This window comes from Pristiophorus japonicus, unplaced genomic scaffold (assembly GCF_044704955.1).
Source record: "Pristiophorus japonicus isolate sPriJap1 unplaced genomic scaffold, sPriJap1.hap1 HAP1_SCAFFOLD_92, whole genome shotgun sequence".
Lineage (NCBI taxonomy): Eukaryota > Metazoa > Chordata > Chondrichthyes > Pristiophoridae > Pristiophorus > Pristiophorus japonicus.
In genome coordinates, this window is record NW_027254846.1 from 2,446,447 (window position 1) to 2,462,832 (window position 16,386).

Here is a 16,386-nt window from a genome sequence, read left to right on the forward strand (position 1 = left end):
TGCCGGGTCACTTAGAGAGCAAGCTAAGAGCCACATACAGCCAGCGCCTCACAATCAATCTGTCGTGCCTTGATGACACTGAGATGCTGAATCCCCATAGAGCTTGGTCTGTCCTCCAGGCCTCTATATAAAGTGCCTGTGAAGAGACACTTCGTCACTCAACCAGAAAATACCAGGACTGGTTGATGAAAATGATCAGGAGATCGAAGAACTAATAAATTGCAAGCACAATACATTTCTAAACATCAAGCAACAGCCCAATTGGGGAGCTGCAAAACAAAATTACAGCCTGCTCAAGGCACAGGTTCAACAAAAAACCCAGGACCGAAAGAATAGGTGATGGATGGAGAAGCACAGGAAATACAACAACAGGTCGACAGCCACGATATGCGAGAATTTTTCGCTGCAATCAAGCCACCTGCGATCCAAATTCTGGAGGCTCCAACCGACTCCAAGCCAAGAACGAGGAAACACTCATTAAGGACACCGAGGTTTTCAGGGCCCAATGGAAGGGACACTTTGAAGATCTCCTCAATCGAGACGCTGCCTTTGACTCGAGTGTTCTCGAATCTATCCCGCAGCTTGCAACCTATCATCAAGTCAGTGAAACTCCAAACTTGCACGAGGTTGGCAAAACTATAAAACAGCTTAAGAATAAAACGGCTACGGGTGCAGATGGAATCAGTGCTGAGGCGCTAAAATACAGTGCAGAGGCGCTGTTGGCGCGGATACATGACCTCACCTCTCTCAGCTGGAGGGAGGAGAGCATGCCTGGAGATCTGAGAGATGCAATGACTGTGACCATTTTAAAAAAGGTGGCAACTACAGGGGAATCTCCCTGCTTTCATCCACTGGGAAAGTTGTTGCTCGAGTTCTCCTCAATCATCTTCTCACTGTGGCCGAGGAGCTCCTCCCGGAATCACAATGCGGATTTCGTCCCCTATGGGGCACAACCGATATGATCTTTGCAGCAGGCCAGTTGCAGAAAAAATGCAGAGAGCAGCGTCAACCCTGTAATGGTTCCATTACAGCCGCAATCCACGTCGACACCGGGGTCAAACAGGGCGGTGTAATCGCTCCAAACCTCTTTTCAATCTTCCTCGCCATCATGCTCCACCTCACAATCAACAAACTCCCCGCTGGAGTGGAATTAAACAACAGAACAAGTGGGAAGCTGGTAAACCTACACTGCCTCCAGGCCAGGTCCAAGATCACCCCAACCTCTATCATTCAATTGCAATATGCGGACGATGCCTGCGACATTGCACATTCAGATGCTAAACTCCAGGATATAGTCAATGTATTCACTGAGGCATATTGAAGCATGGGCCTTCCACTTAACATCCGTAAGACAAAGGACCTTCACCAGCCTGTCATCGCAACACAGCGCTGCCCTCCGATGATCAAGGTCCAATGCGCGGCACAGGACAACGTGGACCATTTCCCATTTCTCTGGAGCCTCTTATCAACAAAGGCAAACATTGATGTGGAGTTTCAGCATCGCCTCCAGTTCACCAGCGCAGCCTTCGGCTGCCAGCGGAAAAGAGTGTTTGAAGACAGGCCCTTAAATATACCATCAAAGTCTTGGTCTACAGGGCTACAGTAATGCCTGCCCTCCTACATGGGTCAGAGGCATGGACGATGTACAGAAGGCACCTGAAGCCGCTGGAGATATTTCACCAATGGTGTCTCCGCAAAAACCTGCAAATCTCCTGGCAGGACAGGTGCACCAACATCAGTGTCCGCGCCGAGGCTATCTTCCCCAGTATTGAAGCACTGACCTCACTCTATCAGCCTCGCTGGGCAGGACACATAGTACACATGCCAGATACAAGACTCCCGAAGCAAATGCTTTATGCAGAGCTGCTTCACGGTAAACGGGCCAAGGAGGACAGTGGAAACGTTATAAGGACACCCTCCAAGCCTCGCTGGTTAAGTGCGACATAAATAAAAAGAGAGCCAGCGGTTCGATATGTACGGCCATACTACTCTGAAAAATCCTGATCTCATCAGATCTCGAATACACTGCAGAGTCAGGCCTGGTTAGTAATTAAAAGGGAGACTGCGTGGGAATTCCAGGTGCAGTTGGCATTTGCTTCTGCCACAGGCCACTCATGGTTCTGCACACACACGGCCGTTAATCCATCAACAACCTTTTTGCTGCTCTCTCTTTTTCAATTTCATTTCACCATTTATTTTCTGCACATTCTCCTGCTGCTATACAAATGCAAGGTAGTCTACGCAGGGGGCGAAAGAATGCAGAAGAACAAAATAAGTTAGCAGAAAACTACATGCTGGCAGAGGGGCACCAGAACGCAGCATCTGAGAGGAGAGACAAGGTGCATCGGAACCTCGGAGGGACAAACAGGAACAGAACAAAGAATAATGTAGGAAGAGCTGAAATTCAATACAGGGTAAAAGCAAAGCCTCCTAGCATGCTGCTGGAATGCATGAGTCTTAATGGGAGGACTGTTACAAATGAAATTGGCGAATTGCATTGGAAATTAAAGCATTTTGGCGATTTGGGGGCGTGAACGCTTTTTTTTGAGGAGCAGAGTTTTCGGGATGGGGAGATTTGAGGTGCTGAGAGATTTTGAGGTTGGCGACCGTGAGATTTGGGGGTGAGTGAGGAAATGGTGATGGTCATGTCATTTTGAAATTTGAGGCAAGGCAATCAAGGGAGTAGTGCTTATAGTTTGTTATGTGGGAGGCAGAGCAGCAAGAGGTGGGGGTGGCGGAAGGAAAATTATGAAATTATAATTGAGTGCAGATGACAAGTGTGACTGCACAGAATGAGAAAAAGAAATGAAAAACAGCCGTATGTCCGTTTAGTTAAGAGAAAGCGACTATGCAGATGTCAACGGCCACGTTAGTTTATAAACGCCCAATATCGTGTGACTTCGGAAATTAAGCAGACTCTGGCTTTGTTGGTACTTGGACGGGAAACCGCCTGGGAATTCCAGGTGCAGGAGCCTTTTGCTGCCGCCACGTGTCGCTCAGGGTAATGCGCAGATACTGCCGTTAATCCATCAGCACACTTTTTGCTCCTCTCTCTCTCATTTTGCTTTCACCATTGCTTTCCTGCACTTTCTCCTGCTGCTACACAAATGCAAGGGGGTCGACGCAGGGGGCGAAAGGACGAAGAACAACTAAATTAATAGCAAAAAACCACAAGCTGGCGGAGGAGCACCAGGATGCAGCATCAGAGAGGAGAGACAAGGTGCATCGAAACCTGGGAGCGACAAATAGCAACAGAACAAAGAATAGTGCAGGATGAGCAGCAAGTCAATGCAGGAAAAAAGCAAAGGCAACTAGCAGGATGGTGGAATGCATGTGTGTTAATGTGAGGAGTCACTTGTCACATGGGGTTCTGAAATGTGGCTACAAGATAGTCCTGGCTTAAAAATGAGTAGGAGTGGAATTTAAACATTGCTGGCGATTTGGTTGCATTGAAAGCTTTTTTTGGGGTGAGTTCAGACTTGGGGATGGGGGGATCTTGGGGAAGACCGATTCGACTTTGGCGAGCATGTGATTTCGGGGTGAGTAAGTGATTGATTTGGGTGTGAGAGAGGTAATGTTGAAAGTCAGGGTGTTTTGAAGCTTGAGGCAAGACAATGAAGGTGATAGGGTTTGTAGATTGTTTGCGTGGGAGACAGAGCAGTAAGATGTGGGTGTGGCGGAAGGAAAATGGTGAAATTAAATTTGAGTGCTGTCTCCTTGTTTGAATGCATCGAATGAGAAAAAGAAATGAAGAACAGACGTATGACGGTTTAAGTTAAGAGAAATTCCATGTCCTGATGCCGATGGCCACACTAATCTGAAAACGCCCAATCTCATCCGATCTCGGAACCTCCGCAGAGTCAGGCCTGATTAGCATTTGGATTGTAGACCGTCTGGGAATGCCAGCTGCAGTCCGATTTTGCTGCCACCACAGGCTGCTCGCAACATTCACACTGCCGTCAACCAATCAACAAGCTTTTCGCTTCTCCCTCCTGCACTTAATTTCTCTCTCACCCTCTCCCTTTATTTCAAGGCAAAAAGAAAGGGCAAAATTGCAGCAAAATTCTGAAGGGACAAATTGTATTAAAAAGACAAGACTGAAGGCTCTGTGCCTCAATCCGAGGATTATTCGGAATAAATTTCGCAGTCAGCAGTTATCGGATATGATCTAATTGGCATCATGGAGACATGGCTCCCGATTGACCAAGGTTGGGAACTCAACATCCAGGGGTCTTCAACTTTTAAGAAAGATAGGCAGAGAGGAAAAGGAGGGAGGGTGTCGTTGCTGGGTAAAGAGGAAATAAATGCAATAGCAAGGAGGGATATTAACGTGAATGATTTGGAATTGGTATGGGTGGAGCTGCGGAATACCAACGGCAGAAAACGCTAGTGGGAGTTGTGTATAGACAACCAAACAGTAGTAGTGAGGACGGCGACAACATCAAACAAGAAATAAGAGATGTGTGCAATAAATGTACACGAGTTATCATGGGCGACTTTAATCGACATATTGCTTGGGTTAATTCAAACTGGTTGCAATGTGGTGGAGGAAGATTTCCTGGAGTGGATTAGGGATTGTTTTCTATACCAATATGAAGAGGAACCATCTAGAGAGCTGACCATACTAGACTGGGTGATGTGTAATGAGAAAGGACTCATTAGCAATCTTGTTGTACGAGGACCCTTGTGTAAGACTACCATAATATGGTTGAATTCTTTATGAAGATGGAGAGATACGCAGTAAATTCGGAAAATATGGTCCTGAACTTAAGGAAAGGTAAATTCGACGGCATGAGGTGTGAATTGGCTAGAATAGACTGGCAAAGGATACGTAAAAGGTTGACGGTGGATACGCAATGTAACCTTTAAAGGTCGCATGGATGAAATTCAGCGATTTTACATCCCTTTCTGGATTTAAAAAAAACGGGGAAGGTGGCTCAACCGTGGCTAACAAGGGAAATTAAGGATAGTGTTAAACCCAAGGAAGACGCATACAAATTGGCGAGAAAAAGCAACAAACCTAAGGACTGCGCGAGGTTTACAATTCAACAGAGGAGGACTAAGGGTTTGATTAAGAGGCGGAAAATAGATTACGAGAGGGAGCTTGAAGGGATCGTAAAAACTGACTGCTAAAGCTTTTATAAATATGTGAAGAGAAAAAGATTAGTGAAGACAATGGTAGGTCGCTTGCAGTCTGATTCAGCTGAATTTATAATGTGGAACAAAGAAATGGCAGACCAATTGATCAAATACTTCGGTTCTGTCTTCACGAGGGAAGACACAAGTAAGCTTCCTAATGCACTACGGGACAGTGGGTCTCGTGAGAAGGAAGAACTGAAGGATATCCCTATGAGGCAGGAAATTGTGTTAGGTAAATTGATGGGATTGAAGGCCGATAAATCCCGGAGGCCTGATAATCTTTATCCCAGAGTACTTAAGGAAGTGGCCCCAGAAGTAGTGGATGCATTGCTGATTATTTTCCAACAATGTATCGACTCTGGATCAGTTCCTATAGACTGGATGGTAGCTAATGTCACACCACCTTTGTAAAAAGGTGGGAGAGAGAAAATGGGTAAGTATAGCCCGATTAGCCTGACATCAGTAGGAGGGGAAAGGTTGGAATCAATCATTATGGATGAAACAGCAGCGCATTTGGAAAGCAGTGATAGGATCGTTCCATGTCAGCATGTATTAATGAAAGCGAAATCAGTCTTGACGAATCTGCTCGAATTTTTTGACTAGTGGAGTGCGGCAGGGCTCAATGCTGCGACCTCAGCTCTTTACAATATTATTAACGATTTACATGAAGGAATTGAGTGTAATATCTCCAAGTTTGCAGATGACACTAAACTGGATGGCATTGTGAGCAATGAGGAGGACACTAATAGGCAGAAGGGTTACCTGGACGTTTAGGTGAGTGGCCAAATGAAATACAGATTATCCATTTTAGGGACAAAAACAGGACGGCAGAATATTATCTGAATGGTGGCAGATTATTAAAAGAGGAGGTGCAACGAGAGCTCGGTGTCATGGTCCATCAGTCATTGAATGGTGGCTCAGTCTCCAAGGAACGAATGGCCTACTCCTGCACCTATTTTCACTATTTCGATGTTTCGATATTTTCACAGCAAGCGGTGAAAAATGTAAAAGCTTTGTTGGTATGTTGGCCTTCACAGCTGGAAGATTTGAGTATCGGAGCAGGGAGGACTTACTGCAATTGTACAGGGCCTTATTGAGGGCTCACCTGGAATATTGTGCTCAGTTTTGGTCTCCTAATCTGAGGAAGGACGTTCTTGCTATTGATGGAGTTCAGCGAAGGTTCACCAGACTGATTCCAGGGATGTCATATGAGGAGAGATTGGATCAACTGGGACTTTATTCACTGGAGGTTAGAAGGATGAGAGGGGATCTCGTAAAAATGTATCAGATTCTGACGGGATTGGATAGGTTAGATGCGGGAAGAATGTTTCCGATGTTGGGGAAGTCAAGTACCCGGGGACATAAGCTTATGATAAGGGGTCGGCAATTTAAGACTGAGATAAGAGAAACTTCTTCACTCAGAGAGTTGTTAACCTGTGGAATTCCCTGCCGCAGAGAGTTGTTGATGCCAGTTCATTGGTTCTATTCAAGAGGGAGTTAAAAATGACAATTACGGCTAAGTGGATCAAGGGATATGGAGATAAAGCAGGAATGGGGTACAGAGGGAGTGATCAGCCATTATCTAATTGAATGGTGGCTCAGTCTCCAAGGAACGAATGGCCTACTCCTGCACCTATTTTCACTATTTCGATGTTTCGATATTTTCCAAATCGTTGCTGCTGATTCTCCTGCTGCCATAGAAAGTCAAGGGGGTTGATTCATATCCAAGCAAAAAACACAGCAAAAAAATAACCGAGCAAAACAACACAAGCAAACCTGTAACTCCTTATCATCCAATGTATCACAGATCAAATTCAGACGTTCCGCTTTAACTAACACATCGTAGCACAATTCTGCAACAAAGTAGGGACAGGTCTGATAAATACTTGGATAGATGTTTTAATACCAGTTGTACAGGCTGTACCTATTAGTCGAGGTTGTCGCTGCCTTCATTCAGCATTCTATCTGCTATTGTTTCCTTGGAGCAGAGGAGGCTGATGGGCGACAGCATTAAGGTGAATAAAATTAGGAGGGGCCTCGATCGTGTTGATTAAAAGGGCCAATGTCCCATAGTAGAAGGGTCAACAACCAGGAGGCATAAATTAAAAGTAATTCGTATAAGGGTTAACGAGAATTAAAAGGGAACATTCTTCAACCAGATATGTGTGGGTATCGGAAGTTACTGCCTGAAAGTGTGGTGGAGGGAGAAACCCTCACCACATTTCAAAAGTACTTAGATGTTAATTTGAAATGCCGTAAAGTGCACGGTTACACAGCGAAAACAGGATATTTTTTGGCCGGTGCAAATGCGATGGGTCGAAAAGGACACCTTCCATGCTGTAAACTTGTATGATTATATCATTATCGGTTAGCTTTACTTTCATGATGCAAAACTTGGCGATTGGCAAATTAATGGTGTTTCCAATGATAAAACGGTCATGCAAGCTGGGGCTCGAACTCAGGAACCTGAGATAAAGAGTTTTATGAGGGTAACTGTTCGCGGAGCTTTGGTTCGAAACGCGGCATTTTGTATACCAGTGAAGGGCGTTGAACCACTGATGATGCTGCATTCGCCGCCTTCAGACAGCAGTTGCTGATTGGAGAGTGCGGGCTCGGAATGATGGGCCTTGTCCCGCCATCACTCACTCTGGAGCTGGGGAAGAGCGATTCGTCGATGGGTTTGTTTGTGGCTTTGATCTTCGATGCGGCGCGGCAGGATCCGTTAATAACTCTCACAGCTGAACTGAATGCACGGAATGTGCAGATTTGAGATGGGGTTTCTTCACCGTCAGGGCTGCAAACTGGAGTGAGTGAGAAACACTGGTAGAAATTCAGTTTGTACATAACTGTGCAGATAAATCAGCAAATGCAACAACGTCATGAGACACTGCATTCTGTTAATTTTGAACCACGAATATGAATTATTCAACTTGTTTTAATCATTGATGGAACACATTTGTAAAATGTTTCCGTCTGGTTTTGAACCGGGGACTTTTCGAGTGTTCGGTAAACATCACAACCACTACACTACAGAAACGCTGTGGTAGCGTTGATCTTGGGAACATAACTAGAGCTTTAAGCTAAACAACTGCCTGACACTTCAGGAGCGTTGTGAGTATAGAGTGACGGTGCTGTATTGAGCAACGTTTTGAGTGTGGCAAGAATTGATCCCGTGTTTCTCTGTCTTTATACATAGGAACAGGAGTGGCCATTCCTCATCAAGTGGTTAGAATTTGGACAACACTGCTTAAAAGGGCGGTGGAGGCAGACTCAATCTTATCTTTCAAAACGGAGTTGTATAAGTATCCAAAGAAATAAAATTGCACAGCTGCGGGTAAATGAAAGGGCGGTGAGACTGGTTGAGATTTGGGATGGGACGGGCCATTCCCTTATTCTGTGATTCTATAAGTTAGTGGCACATTTAATAGTGTGCATGGAAGCAGAATATTGCAAAGCGACATGCATTGAGTCGACAGAGCTGGAGGTATCTAATTCAGAAGATTCGGTGCGCGATACTTCGGGTTTAATGACTTTAAAAAGCATCATTTTTGTTTTGTGAAGTTTCGGTCAGATAAATGTTTATGGAAGGAATTTTTGGGTGAAAGGGACTCAAGATTTAATCTTCCTTCTGGATGTTGGCGTCATATTTCTTCTTGATGTTATTCTTCCAGAATGTATATTTTCTTTGCTGTTTCACAATAACGATTCTCTTCCTTTATAGTCCATTTCACTATATCGCCAGTCTAATGTATTGTTACCAGCAATGAACATTTTGAAGCAGACCACCAAAGCACAGTGTCTAAAATGGTTTAAGATGTAAATTGCAGAGCAGAGACAAATTATTTTATTGAAGACTCTCCTTCAGTTAACATTTCTTTAGTTGTGCAAATGAAGATCATCAGTTAATTAAAAATGTTTTCCCGTGAAAGCAGAATAACATTTAACGATGATACATTCAATCCAGTATGAAAGGCACTGGTTAATAAGGACAGTCCGCACGATTTGTAAAGGAATGGTCGCGTTTGACTAACTTGAATGCACTTTTGGAGGAGGTCACCAGGAGGGTCGATCATTAGTGCCTACGATGTAGTGTCGATGGATTTTATTAATGCTTTCGCTAAGGTCCCAGATGGCAGACTAGTGATGAAAGTAAAATCCCATGGGATCCAGGGCAAAGTGGCAAATTGGATCCAAAATTTGTTCAGACGCAGGAAGCAAAGGTTGATTTTTGATGGGAGTTTTTGTGACTGGAAGGCTGTTTCCAGTGGGGTTCTTCAGTTTTGAGTGCTAGGTCCACTGCTTTTTGTGGTATTTTTCAATTATCTAAACTTGAATATCGGGGTTATGATTAAGAAGCCTTCAGGTGGTCGTAAAATAGGCAGTGTCGTTGATAATGAAGAAAAAAGATGGAGACTGCAGGAAGATATTAATCAACTGGGAAGGTGGGCAGAAAAGTGGCAAATTGAATTTGAATCGGAGACGTGCGACATCGTGCATTTGTGGATGGCTAACTACGAAAGGGAATAAACATCGACTGTAGAACATTGAGAAGTGTAGAGGAGCGAAGGGCACTGTCAATGCATGTTCAAAGATGCCTGAATGTAGCTGGCCAGTTGGATAAGTTGGTTCAGACGGCATACAGAATGTTTGCAGTTATTGGCAGAGGCATGACATTGAAGAGCAAGTGGGTTATGCTAGAACTGTATACAATTTTGATTAGCCCACAGCTGGACTACTGCGTGGAGTTCTGGTCACCGCATTGAAGGAAGGACGTGATTGTGCTGAAGAGGGTACAGAGGAGATTTATGTAGAATGTTTCCGGGATTGGAGCAACTTTGTTATGAGGACAGATTGGATCGGCTCGGGTTGTTTCCTTGGAACAGAGGAGGCTGATGGGCGACAGCATTAAGGTGTAAAAATTAGGAGAGGACTAAATATTGTTGATTAAAAGGGCCTCCTTGCCATAGGTGAGTTATCAACAAGCAGGGGGCATTATTTAAAAGTAATTAGTACAAGGGTTAAAGGAGTTTTGAAGGCAACATTATTCATGCAGATGTTTGTGGGGGCCTGGAACTCACTGCCTGAAAGTTTGGTGCAGGCAGAAACATTCATCCCATTTCCAAAGTACTTGGATGTGAACTTGAAATGCAGTAATGTGCACGGTTACACACCTAATACTGGACATGTGTTGGCAGGTGCTGATACATTGGGTCATATAGGACTCCTTCCATGCTGTAACTTTCTATGATTATATAATTGTCGGTTCGCATTACTTTCATGATGCAAAACGAGGCGATCAGCTAATTAATGGTGTTTGCAGTGAAAAAATGTTCGTGCAAGCTGGGGATCGAACTACTAATATGAATTATTCAATTTTTTCTAATAATTAATGGAACACGTTTGCAAACTCTTTCCATTCGGTTTTAAACCTGGGACCTTTAGCATGTTAGGCGAACATGATAACAACTGCACTATGGAAACGCTTGTCAGAAGTGGCGTTGGGAACATAACCAGAGCTTTAATCTCAACAGCTGGACTACACTTCTGGAGCTTGCGTTACGAGCATAGGAAGTCGATGCCATATTTAGCAAGGTTTTGAGTGTGTCAGTAATTGATCTCTTGTTTCTCAGACTTTATACATTGGACCAGGAATGGCCATTGTTCATCAAGTGGTTAGAAATGGAATACACTGCTTTAAATTGCAATGGAGGCAGACGCAATCTTATCTTTCAAAAGGCAGTTGGATAAGTAATTGAAGGAATGAAATTGCACAGCTGCGGATAAATGAAGGGGAGTATGATGAGTTGAGAGTTGACATGGGCTCCACGTGCCGAATGTGGTTCTTCCATGAATTAACCATTCGCTTATTCTATAATTAGATAAGTTAGTGGCACATTTAATAGCGTGCATGGATACATAATATTTAAAAGAGACATGGATTGAGACGGCTTAAATAGAGGCATCTGATTCAGAAGATTCGTGAGCGTGAAAATTCGGGTTTAATGACTTTGAAAGGAACATTTTTCTTTTGTGAAGCTTTGGTCAGAGAAATGTTGGTGAAGTAATTTTTAGCAGGACGGGAGTCAGCATTTCATCTGCTTTCTGGCTATGGGGTCACATTTCTTTTCTAAGTTATTGTGTTCCTAACACAGTTGTGACTGCACACAGGGAGGTTAAAGTAACAGTGATCTCAGTCTTTATTATGACACTCCAGATTGAGGAACAGGCCCGAGGGGCCAGCTTATATACTGTGCTCGCAAGGGATGCTGGGATCCCTTGGGTCTTCAGTGGATGCGCTCCCTCGTGGTGAAACATGGGAGTGCATGCTTTGTCGAAATACAACATCACTCCCCGCCTCCCCCCAAAGTCAAATTGAAAACTATTTACAAGGTGAGGCGGTCGGGAGCCTTTCCTTACCTGGTGGCGGTACAAATGTCTGTTCTGGTGTGATGGCTGTGCCCTCGCTGGGTTGGCGTGTTTGTGGCCCTGCAGGGTTGCAAATTGAGCCTGGCCTTGCTGGAATGATGGGCGTGATGTGTTCGATTTCCGAGTCCGGGGTGGTGTCCTCGATTCTTTGGGTGTCTGTTGTAGGCACGAAAAAGGTGAGTCTGCTGTGGGTTGCTCAGGGCAGTCTGTGAACCGCAGCCTGGTTTGGTCCAGGTGATTTCTGCAAATTTGTCCATTGTATAGTTTGACTACAAACGCCCTACTCCCTTCATTAACTATCACCATGCCCGGGATCCACTTGGGACCATGTCCATAGTTTAGTACATACACAGGGTCATTCAGATCAATTTCCCATGACAAACTGGCATGACCATCGCTCACATTTTGTTGACGCTGCCTGCTCGCGTCCTGATCATGCAGGTTGGGTGGAACCAGCGAGAGTCTGGTTTTAAGTGTCCTTTTCATGAGGAGCTCAGCCGGGGGCGCACATGTGAGCGAGTGTGTCTCGTGCCGTAGTTGAGCAGTACTCGGGACAGGCGGGTTTAGATTGCGGCTTCTGTAATTCGTTTAATGATGTGTTTGATTATTTGTACTGCCTGCTCTGCCTGACCATTGGCTGCTGGTTTAAACGGGTCCGACGTGACAAGTTTGATCCCATTACGGGTCATGAATTCTTTAAATGTGGCACTGGTGAAACAGGGCCCGTTTTAACTGACCAGTATGTCAGGCAGGCCGTGGGTGCCAAACATGAGATGGGGTTTCTTCACCGTCAGGGCTGCAAACTGGACTGAGTGAGAAACACTGTGTAGAAATTCAGTTTGTACATAACTGTGCAGATAAATCAGCAAATGCAACAGCGTCATGAGACACTGCATTCAGTTAATTTTGAACCACGAATATGAATTATTCAACTTGTTTTAATCATTGATGGAACACATTTGTAAAATGTTTCCGTCTGGTTTTGAACCGGGGACTTTTCGAGTGTTCGGTAAACATCACAACCACTACACTACAGAAACGCTGTGGTAGCGTTGATCTTGGGAACATAACTAGAGCTTTAAGCTAAACAACTGCCTGACACTTCAGGAGCGTTGTGAGTATAGAGTGACGGTGCTGTATTGAGCAACGTTTTGAGTGTGGCAAGTATTGATCCCGTGTTTCTCTGTCTTTATACATAGGAACAGGAGTGGCCATTCCTCATCAAGTGGTTAGAATTTGGACAACACTGCTTAAAAGGGCGGTGGAGGCAGACTCAATCTTATCTTTCAAAACGGAGTTGTATAAGTATCCAAAGAAATAAAATTGCACAGCTGCGGGTAAATGAAAGGGCGGTGAGACTGGTTGAGATTTGGGATGGGACGGGCCATTCCCTTATTCTGTGATTCTATAAGTTAGTGGCACATTTAATAGTGTGCATGGAAGCAGAATATTGCAAAGCGACATGCATTGAGTCGACAGAGCTGGAGGTATCTAATTCAGAAGATTCGGTGCGCGATACTTCGGGTTTAATGACTTTAAAAAGCATCATTTTTGTTTTGTGAAGTTTCGGTCAGATAAATGTTTGTGGAAGGAATTTTTGGGTGAAAGGGACTCAAGATTTAATCTTCCTTCTGGATGTTGGCGTCATATTTCTTCTTGATGTTATTCTTCCAGAATGTATATTTTCTTTGCTGTTTCACAATAACGATTCTCTTCCTTTATAGTCCATTTCACTATATCGCCAGTCTAATGTATTGTTACCAGCAATGAACATTTTGAAGCAGACCACCAAAGCACAGTGTCTAAAATGGTTTAAGATGTAAATTGCAGAGCAGAGACAAATTATTTTATTGAAGACTCTCCTTCAGTTAACATTTCTTTAGTTGTGCAAATGAAGATCATCAGTTAATTAAAAATGTTTTCCCGTGAAAGCAGAATAACATTTAACGATGATACATTCAATCCAGTATGAAAGGCACTGGTTAATAAGGACAGTCCGCACGATTTGTAAAGGAATGGTCGCGTTTGACTAACTTGAATGCACTTTTGGAGGAGGTCACCAGGAGGGTCGATCATTAGTGCCTACGATGTAGTGTCGATGGATTTTATTAATGCTTTCGCTAAGGTCCCAGATGGCAGACTAGTGATGAAAGTAAAATCCCATGGGATCCAGGGCAAAGTGGCAAATTGGATCCAAAATTTGTTCAGACGCAGGAAGCAAAGGTTGATTTTTGATGGGAGTTTTTGTGACTGGAAGGCTGTTTCCAGTGGGGTTCTTCAGTTTTGAGTGCTAGGTCCACTGCTTTTTGTGGTATTTTTCAATTATCTAAACTTGAATATCGGGGTTATGATTAAGAAGCCTTCAGGTGGTCGTAAAATAGGCAGTGTCGTTGATAATGAAGAAAAAAGATGGAGACTGCAGGAAGATATTAATCAACTGGGAAGGTGGGCAGAAAAGTGGCAAATTGAATTTGAATCGGAGACGTGCGACATCGTGCATTTGTGGATGGCTAACTACGAAAGGGAATAAACATCGACTGTAGAACATTGAGAAGTGTAGAGGAGCGAAGGGCACTGTCAATGCATGTTCAAAGATGCCTGAATGTAGCTGGCCAGTTGGATAAGTTGGTTCAGACGGCATACAGAATGTTTGCAGTTATTGGCAGAGGCATGACATTGAAGAGCAAGTGGGTTATGCTAGAACTGTATACAATTTTGATTAGCCCACAGCTGGACTACTGCGTGGAGTTCTGGTCACCGCATTGAAGGAAGGACGTGATTGTGCTGAAGAGGGTACAGAGGAGATTTATGTAGAATGTTTCCGGGATTGGAGCAACTTTGTTATGAGGACAGATTGGATCGGCTCGGGTTGTTTCCTTGGAACAGAGGAGGCTGATGGGCGACAGCATTAAGGTGTAAAAATTAGGAGAGGACTAAATATTGTTGATTAAAAGGGCCTCCTTGCCATAGGTGAGTTATCAACAAGCAGGGGGCATTATTTAAAAGTAATTAGTACAAGGGTTAAAGGAGTTTTGAAGGCAACATTATTCATGCAGATGTTTGTGGGGGCCTGGAACTCACTGCCTGAAAGTTTGGTGCAGGCAGAAACATTCATCCCATTTCCAAAGTACTTGGATGTGAACTTGAAATGCAGTAATGTGCACGGTTACACACCTAATACTGGACATGTGTTGGCAGGTGCTGATACATTGGGTCATATAGGACTCCTTCCATGGTGTAACTTTCTATGATTATATAATTGTCGGTTCGCATTACTTTCATGATGCAAAACGAGGCGATCAGCTAATTAATGGTGTTTGCAGTGAAAAAATGTTCGTGCAAGCTGGGGATCGAACTACTAATATGAATTATTCAATTTTTTCTAATAATTAATGGAACACGTTTGCAAACTCTTTCCATTCGGTTTTAAACCTGGGACCTTTAGCATGTTAGGCAAACATGATAACAACTGCACTATGGAAACGCTTGTCAGAAGTGGCGTTGGGAACATAACCAGAGCTTTAATCTCAACAGCTGGACTACACTTCTGGAGCTTGCGTTACGAGCATAGGAAGTCGATGCCATATTTAGCAAGGTTTTGAGTGTGTCAGTAATTGATCTCTTGTTTCTCAGACTTTATACATTGGACCAGGAATGGCCATTGTTCATCAAGTGGTTAGAAATGGAATACACAGCTTTAAATTGCAATGGAGGCAGACGCAATCTTATCTTTCAAAAGGCAGTTGGATAAGTAATTGAAGGAATGAAATTGCACAGCTGCGGATAAATGAAGGGGAGTATGATGAGTTGAGAGTTGACATGGGCTCTACGGGCCGAATGTGGTTCTTCCATGAATTAACCATTCGCTTATTCTGTAATTAGATAAGTTAGTGGCACATTTAATAGCGTGCATGGATACATAATATTTAAAAGAGACATGGATTGAGACGGCTTAAATAGAGGCATCTGATTCAGAAGATTCGTGAGCGTGAAAATTCGGGTTTAATGACTTTGAAAGGAACATTTTTCTTTTGTGAAGCTTTGGTCAGAGAAATGTTGGTGAAGTAATATTTAGCAGGACGGGAGTCAGCATTTCATCTGCTTTCTGGCTATGGGGTCACATTTCTTTTCTAAGTTATTGTGTTCCTAACACAGTTGTGACTGCACACAGGGAGGTTAAAGTAACAGTGATCTCAGTCTTTATTATGACACTCCAGATTGAGGAACAGGCCCGAGGGGCCAGCTTATATACTGTGCTCGCAAGGGATGCTGGGATCCCTTGGGTCTTCAGTGGATGCGCTCCCTCGTGGTGAAACATGGGAGTGCATGCTTTGTCGAAATACAACATCACTCCCCGCCTCCCCCCAAAGTCAAATTGAAAACTATTTACAAGGTGAGGCGGTCGGGAGCCTTTCCTTACCTGGTGGCGGTACAAATGTCTGTTCTGGTGTGATGGCTGTGCCCTCGCTGGGTTGGCGTGTTTGTGGCCCTGCAGGGTTGCAAATTGAGCCTGGCCTTGCTGGAATGATGGGCGTGATGTGTTCGATTTCCGAGTCCGGGGTGGTGTCCTCGATTCTTTGGGTGTCTGTTGTAGGCTCGAAAAAGGTGAGTCTGCTGTGGGTTGCTCAGGGCAGTCTGTGAACCGCAGCCTGGTTTGGTCCAGGTGATTTCTGCAAATTTGTCCATTGTATAGTTTGACTACAAACGCCCTACTCCCTTCATTAACTATCACCATGCCCGGGATCCACTTGGGACCATGTCCATAGTTTAGTACATACACAGGGTCATTCAGATCAATTTCCCATGACAAACTGGCATGAC